Source organism: Pocillopora damicornis, chromosome 1 (genome assembly GCF_964200805.1).
Source record: "Pocillopora damicornis chromosome 1, jaPocDami1.2, whole genome shotgun sequence".
NCBI lineage: Eukaryota > Metazoa > Cnidaria > Anthozoa > Scleractinia > Pocilloporidae > Pocillopora > Pocillopora damicornis.
The window spans coordinates 16,555,776-16,564,072 of record NC_142670.1 but is presented as its reverse complement, the minus strand read 5'-3'; the positions used below and the strand labels follow the sequence as shown (position 1 = coordinate 16,564,072).

Here is an 8,297-nt window from a genome sequence, read left to right as displayed (position 1 = left end):
AAGCATAAAGAAGCTTCAAAGTGCTCAATTCAGGCATCCACCATAAGTTGTATACGTAAATTTAGTTCGAGATCGAATGCTCCGACTGCCAGGCCTCCTACATTGGTGAGACTGGTAGAAACCTTAACACGCGACTAACTGAACACAAACGAGCAACTAGAAATGGCGATGTAAACAATCACATTTCTGAACATCACCGACAAACTAATCACAGAATCGACTGGGACTCTGCTAAATGCTTAACCTACAGTACAAACTATTTTCAACGACTGACTCTGGAAAGGTGGTTCACTAACTTAGAACAGACGCCTCTCAACAGATGTCAACAATTACCAGCACCTTACAAACGACTCATTAACGACGTGCACAAACCGACAAACAGACCGACAAACAACAGACGGATCGAAACCGACCAATGACTGTTAACAAACTCTACACGAGTCTTCCAGCCAATCACATCACGTCTAAACAGACCAATCACGTTCAACAGACCAGACTTTGAAAGTGAAAGTGAAATGTAATCATCGCAGTAAATTTTCCAATTTAAGCAATTGGAAAGAAGAAGCCTGAAAAAATCAGGGCTTCAACGGGATTCGAACCCGTGACCTCCGCGAGGTCATATAACATCATCGACTGACAACTACTCCTCACTTGACTCTGAAGATGACTATCGCACAGATAGTCGAAACGTCAGTCACCAACAACAGTTCTTTTCAGAACTACACTCACCCGAACGATCACACTACACGAACTACTGATACTCCTGGGTTCAGACCATTTACTTTACTAACTGACAGTCTATTTATCAAACTTTATTCCTTTCACTGCCGTCAGCTAACCTGTTTGTAAATGCATTATTTTGGGCAGATAAATGATTTTCTAGTCCGCGTTTTATGCCTTATTTACGCTCTCCATAATTAGTAAAGTTTATATGCCAAGACTAGCCACCTTTAGAATAACTTAGAACGCGGCTTCGTTGAACAATAGCTAACTCTGTTTAATTAACCGACCCATAATTTTTTTGTAGGAAATGATAGACTAATTGTGCCATATTTGTGTTTTCAAAACAAACTAGTTTTCTGAAGTCTGTGAGTAAGAGTCCTCCTCTTTCCTCTACATTTCGTATTAATGCGAGCGGCCATCTGATTCCATTGCTCACTAAAACATGGCGAGTCAAACGTTCCAGTGAGAGTGTGAGACATATTCAACTGTTGTTTCTGTGAGACGGTAGAGTAGCTAGTGATACTCTGAACGTTTTTTCGTCCTGACAGTTGCATACATGATATCAGTTGACAGCACGTCGTTGTTTCCAGATTTAACATTATTTTATTGCCAAAGTAAAATGGTGCATCGTCGGTTTTCATTTCCGCGGGTCGCTTTTCTGCATAGACTTTGTAGGCCTTTATTGGACATTTCTCGTCGTTCGGCATAGCAAACATTTTCGATGCAATGGCTCTTAAATTCCGTGGATCGTTTCCTGAACGAGTTTTGGTTTCTCTTTCATTGAATTTGAGGTACTCCTGCCCTGTGGAAGTTTTGACAAAGTTTTACGTCTCCCCTTGAACACATTTCTCTGTGCTCCTTGCAGCCTAGTAACCCGAAATGGATTATGTTGTTGAACCATACCGTGTTTAAAAGCGCTTCTGCCGTGTAACTACCCAAGAGATCCTTTTCAAACAGAACTTGAATATCTTCCTCACTTAAAGTAGCAGAAGCATTTGGCTTGTTGCCCATGTCTTTCCGTTTTAGATCACTTTGCTTTGACTGAAACGCTTTCCGAGTTTGCTCGAACTGGACGTCTTCCATAAGGCAAAGTCCATAGTTTATTTTTCTTCGAATGGCTTTGAAAGCTAGCGAAGAATGCCCTTAAGGAATTAGGCTCGTATTCCTGGTTGTCTTCTTTTTTGCCAACCGTTATAAGGAACTCGCTGAGAAACATGTCTCCCCTTTCAAAACAAGAAATTCATGGAACAGAGCAACATATTGTTAAGTCTTTTTCTTGGTGTTTTCATTTTCCTGTCCGTCTATAAACTCCTGTACTGATAAATCTAGGCTCTGAAAACAGTTAGGCTGATTTGAAGCCATCTTTCTTCAACATTGCGTCGTTGTTAGTGTGATAGTGGTTTTATAAGGTACGTAGTAATATATATCACATCCAACAAACTTTGTGGCCACATGCAATGCACGTATGTAGCGATGAATGAAATTACGAATTACGGCGCCACCGTCACTCCGTCGATGAATTGTTCATACGTTTCTATTTTTGAGCGTAGCGCTGGTGGGTATCATTGTACGTTATTGTTCATCTAATTGTAAATTTATTCCGATTTCTTCGACAAGTTGACATCCTCCAGGTGTAGCGTGAGATTTTTAAGGTGATCGCATGAGAAGATAACACCGAGCGCCGAAGGCCGTCCAAAGTAATGAATCTAGGAGCATGCTCTTACAGAAGATTTAAATCGAAAGTGCCATTTCCTGCATTTTTCATTTGAGCTCTGAGTAATAAAGAAAACAATAGTTCGCTTAGGGCGAAGAGTCAACTTTCGGCGGATGGGATTGAGAATTTTGTCTTCTAAATTCTGTTTTATGGCATCAACAAGCATAAAGAGGCTTCAAAGTGCTCAATTCAGGCGTCAACCATAAGTTGTATACGTAATTTTGATATATAGTTGAGTCCGCTCTTTGTGCAGTCTTCAGTGCTTGTAATTTTCGAAAATGAGCCCGCTCTGCTAAAAAAATTAAACCGAAATCACAATATATTTTTGAATTTACATACCCCTCTCTCCTGTTTTAGTTATTCTGAATAAAAATGTCATCGGGAACAAGTTGGACTTTTAAGCAGAGGCGAGATTGAAAGTTGCATGTTTACGGTCATGGCAGCAGAGGCAAATAGGTGTTAAGCGAAAAAAAAATTTCACTGTCAAAAACCATTGAAAAATAAAAAAAAAATTACGTGATTTGTTCTTATAGATGATCGATCTAAATATGCGAAGCGAAGAAGTTCTTCAAAGAAGAATTTTGTGAAAAAACAAGCCATTTATGGTGGTGAATACTATCAAAAAATAGGCCTTCGAGCGTAGAACCGATTTTCGCACAGGAACAATTAATTTTTCATTAATCGGGAAATCAAGGTTGCTTCGTATACTTATATAAGACCGATTCATTGGAATAGTTTGAAAGAGATCAACTTTTTTAACCGAAATGCAACGGTCTGCTTCTAGAGAGACTGCGACTTAAATCTCCAGAAACCTTATCGGCATATTCCACTGGGTGATGTGGCAGCGCATTGAAGTTGCCCTGCTCTGCACTCACTGTAGCAAATAACCTCCGATAGCTCTTGTTTTAGAAATTAAAAAATTCTTCTAACTCGACATATGTACAGCACTACAAGCTTCTGAACCAACGGTATTTTTTAGGAATATTAAAACACCTAAAACTGAGTAAATTGAATAGCGCGTTTAACAACTTCGTTTTTCTTTTTCTTTTTTTGTTTTTTTTTTCTGCGAAATTTACCATTCAAACCAAAGAGGAAGAATTGCATATTCGTTTTATGATAGAAATTATAATGATAATAATAAAAAAGACACAAAAATGAGAAAGCAAAGCCCAGTCTCTTTTCCATGTTCTTCAGGGTCTCCAAATGGCCTTGAGCCGTAATTTTCAATCTTAAAATATCTCTTTCATGATCAAAACCCCTAACCAAGTTTACGTGCAAAATTTGAGCCAAATCAGTGGGCCAGTCTGTCCGCAGCTTTTCGATCTCGCTTCTTTTTTATGGACTATCGCTTTTGATAAGGCCGAACCAACACTTGAACAAGAACTTTTTTTCAAATCGCTCGGTTCAGGAAAGATCGTTCGCTACATACATCACAGGGAACTTGTGATTGAAATTTGCGAATTCAATTACGAAAAGGGAAAAATTACTAATTGTCTAAGCTATTTCAAATGCTCTTTGCATAAACTATTGTTTGTGTTTTACCCTCATTTTATGATGGTAAGGAAAAACCCATTTAAGAAACTCGAATATCATGTTGTTTCCCATGCCGACATTGAAATCTTTTCTGTAGAAAATAATAGATTGACGAATGTGTTACTTACGGATGCCGCAAATATTCTATCCGAATCCGAATCAAGTCCGAATCATCATCAAGTAACGGCAAAGAAGCAGGCCCCGTCTCATGCTGATGGAGACAATTCAGTGCCGTCAACTGCTTAACTTCTTCTGTCAGGTTCAATGTCTGCTTTCGGAGCCCGGTAGTCACGTCGTAGTGGTCGTTTTGAGATGATGCATTAACCGTAGACGGTGGAGTACTCATGTGGCACTGAACGCTCGCCTTGCTAGTCTCTACGCACCTTGGTAGCTTTTCCAAAGACGAGATTTTGTCATTGAGGTTGGCAGCAGTTTCATGTCTGTTCTTTTGAAGCCAGAAACACGTCCTGGAAGTAAAAAAAACGTTTGGTCTTCGGCGACGTTCAAGAAGAATTTTACCACCCATTGAACAGTTTCAGCGCTGAAAGCAGAGTTAGGTAGACGTCAAGACTTGTTGCCGTGAGTACGAAGCGATAGTCGTTGTACATAGTTTATAAATAATATTGGAATTGTAATATAGCATATTTTTTAAATTTTATTTTAGCTTATTTTCTCGAAGATATTAGCTCTACAGCTACACTGTGAATTTTGAGCATACATAAAGTATATGTACGTATGTATAGTCCGCTAAGCCGATAATATTTAGCGCGACTGCAGAATCCGGTCTTGTGGAGACGACACATGAAAAAAAAAGTTTTCAGGCAGACTCGGTGGCTATGAAAATGGAAAGGCATCCTGGTTCGCTGCCTCATTTTCTCTGCTCTTCCTGAGTCGCTGACATGGTCACAGTTTATGGCACAGTGGATCATTGCCAAAATTACCAGACTGAGTTCAGTCGAGGAAAGTACCGCAAGGTTGTTTCGGCAATCGAAGATGACTTCAATTTTGGCAGTAGAGCTGCATGGATCTCCGTTATTTCCAAGTGCACATCCACATGTTTTGGCAGCAAATGCCTGCACTTTCGATCGCTCAGATGTATCACAATTTGAAAAGTCAAAGTGATCACCTGAGTCAATTTTGCTGATTAGTTTCATCGCTGCTGTCTGAACCGTAGTCGTCCAGTTGGTCGTCTTCCTCTTCTACTGGTCTGGCGCCAAAAATAATTTTCCGACAGGGATTTTAAATCTTTTCCACCGGTTAAAAAGTATGAGAACTTTAAGAATTTGTAAATGCATTTTGAAACTTGATAATGAACGACTACAAAGCGTTTGCTTCTTCCTTTGCGCGTGTAAACCGTGTTGTAGTGTAAATGACCTAACTATGGAAACCAAAAGCAAGTGAATACACGCACAGGGTCCAGAGGAGTTTGAAAATTTAAGTTCGCTGAGTTTGCGAGCTAAAATAGACTCGTTAGTACCTTCGACCATGTTAAATTTAATTATCCTCGCGTTAAATTTTCGTTCCTGAAGGTATATACCACAGTGCTAAAGACGAAGAGCTCGTAAGATGCCAAGATCAGAGTAGGTTGTTTCACGGTTGGTGAACGCGTACGATTTTTATTGACAAGGAGTGAATAAAATTCGCGCAAGTGAACTAACCGTGAAATAACTTATTTATTATATACATAGCTGGATTCATAAGCGAGCAGAACTCAAGGATAAACATGTCTTTATTTTCTTTCAAAGGAAAACAACGCGTGGTCAAGCCGCCTCACAATTCGAGAGTTGCACTGAAATGGCTTCCTTGTTAAATACATTTAAATTATCGAGCAAAAATGCCATTAAAAGGCAGAGCTAGATAGAATAAAATAAGACATCCTGAACATATGTCGAAAAACCCGAGACTTCATTTTTTGTTACTTATCAGAACCCGCATGCTTGAATTGACAAACAATAGTAAGATTCCGAATTAAGAGGTTTGATTCTTTTATAAGTTTTGCTAGAGTTTTCCTCTGACACTGAAAGTGTGGGCGATTGATTTAAAGTGTTTATTGCCACACCTATATGTCCTCCGCTTATAACAGCACTCCAAAAAAGAGAAAGGGGCTGCTGTGCTGCTTGCCAGTGAGAAAAAGTTGGACGAAATGTTGGATAATTGAGTTCGTCAAACTCATGCTTTCTTTTCTCCGGAATAGAAGAGCCAGACTGGGGAGCTATTTCTCACGAACTCGTTCCAGTGAGAGTGTGACTCATATTCAACTGTTGTTTCTGTGAGACGTTAGAGTACCAAGTGATACTTTGAACGTTTTTGTGACCTGACAGTTGCATAATATCAGTTGGCGGTACGTCGTTGTTGCCGGATTTTACATTGAGTGCTGTCAAAGTAAACGGTGCATCGTTGGTTTCCATTTCCGCGGCTCGCTTTTCTGCGTAGGCTTTGTAAGCTTTTACTGGACATTTCTGGTTGTTCGGCACAGCAAACATTTTCGGTACAATGACTTTTACATTCCGTGGATCGTTTCTTGAACGAGTTTTGGTTTCTCTTTTATCGAATTCGAGGTACTCCTGCCCTGTGGAAGTTTTGACAAAGTTTAACGTCTCCCCAACACATTTCTCCGTGCTCCTTGCGGCCTAGTAACCCGAAATGGATTATGTTGTTGAACCATACCGTGTTTAAACGCGCTTCTGCTGTGAAACTTCCTAAGAGATCCTTTTCAAACAGAACTTGAATATCTTCCTTACTTAAAGCAGCAGAAGCATTAGGCTTGTTGCCCATGCCTCTCCGTTTTAGATCCCTTTGCTTTGACTGAAGCGCTTTCCGAGTTTGCTCGAACTGGAAGTTTTTCATAAGACAAAGTCCGTAGTATATTTTTTTCGTATGGCGCTGAAAACTGGCGAAGAAAGTCCTTAGGGAATTAGACTAGTATTCCTCGTTGTGCCTTTTTTTGTGAACCGTTATAAGGAACTCGCTGAGAAACTTGCACAGCGCTTGAGGAGCCATTCATCCATTCGTCTCGTCTCGCCCGTCAAAACAAGAAATTCATGGAACAGAGCAACATCGGGTTTTTTTGTTTTTTTTTGGTGTTTTTCGTCTTTCATAAGGCAAAGTCCATAGATTTTTTTTGTCTTCAAATGGAGCTAAAAGTTAGCGAAGAATGCCCTTAAGGAATAACGCTCGTATTCCTAGTTGTCTTCTTTTTTTGCAAACCGTTAGAAGGAACTAAACTTGCTCAGCGCTTGAGGGGTCATTCGTTCATTTGCCTCGTCTTGCCTTTCAAAACAAGAAATTCATGAAACAGAGCAACATATTGTTTAGTCTTTGTCTTAGTGTTCTCATTTTCTCTCCGTCTATGAACTCTTCTACTGATAAATCTAGGCTCTGAAAACAGTTAGTCTAATTTGAAGCCATCTTTCTTAAAAAAAAAATGCGCCTAAGCTCTTAGAAATGTGCTGTTTGTCTGTCAAGAGCAGCGGCGAGCAAGCGACACGGTTTTTTTCATTAGTGAAAATAATGATAATCGTATAACTAATCAGCTGGCGTCTTTAGCGCGAAGAAACTATTTTTGTCTCGATGAATTTTGGCGCGTAAATCTCGGTATATATATATAATGATGAATGATACGGGGCTTCGCTCGAAAAGCTTCGTTTTGCGCCGGCTAACTAGCGGTTATTTTTTTTAAAATTGCCGACTTGCATAGAGTGACAAACAACGACCGTGTCGTTAAGGGGACATGGAGCCGGCAATCCGTTGCTAAGATTGATAGGGCTTATTAACTGCGTGAAGCGATAAGGATTTATATTTTACGCGGTTAGGATTAACTTTTAAAACAGTAATTCATGTGCTCAAACTGAGCTCCTCTGGACCTTGTGAAACACGTCTTGCTCACTGAATTCTTCCTTAAAATCCTGAGGGAAAGTGATTTTTGTCGTGAGTGTTTCCTTTTGTATTACAACTTTCAAATAGGACAGGAGATCTTCATTTTCGCTTATATTCTGTTAGTAGCATACTTGACAAATACAAGTGACAAATTAAGCTGGGTTGTAAAAGATAAGCTAGCGTGTTAAGGAAACAAAGGAACTTAGCGTTTAAAAAAAAAAAATAAAAATCTAGCAAGTTATAGATTCAAAGCTCTACCGCGCTGGCCAGATATGAAAAATGGCTACCAACACGCTTTTCATAATCAATTATTTTTGGGTGCATATCTGCACGGTAAGTGTGTTATGCTATTGGTGTGCGAGCGTGTTATAACGTGCCGTGTGCGTGCGTTCACCTTATTCCCTGAAATCCGTAGAGGGTCACAAATGAATAATTCCGATAATGATTTGTG

The 8,297-nt window shown here is 39.6% G+C and overlaps 1 pseudogene; it reads right to left on the bottom strand.

Annotated features, from left to right (window-relative positions):
* Window positions 1-5,892: 5,892 nt before the first annotated feature.
* Window positions 5,893-7,378, bottom strand: LOC149052353 (uncharacterized; annotated as a pseudogene).
* Between the last annotated feature and the right edge of the window lie 919 nt (window positions 7,379-8,297).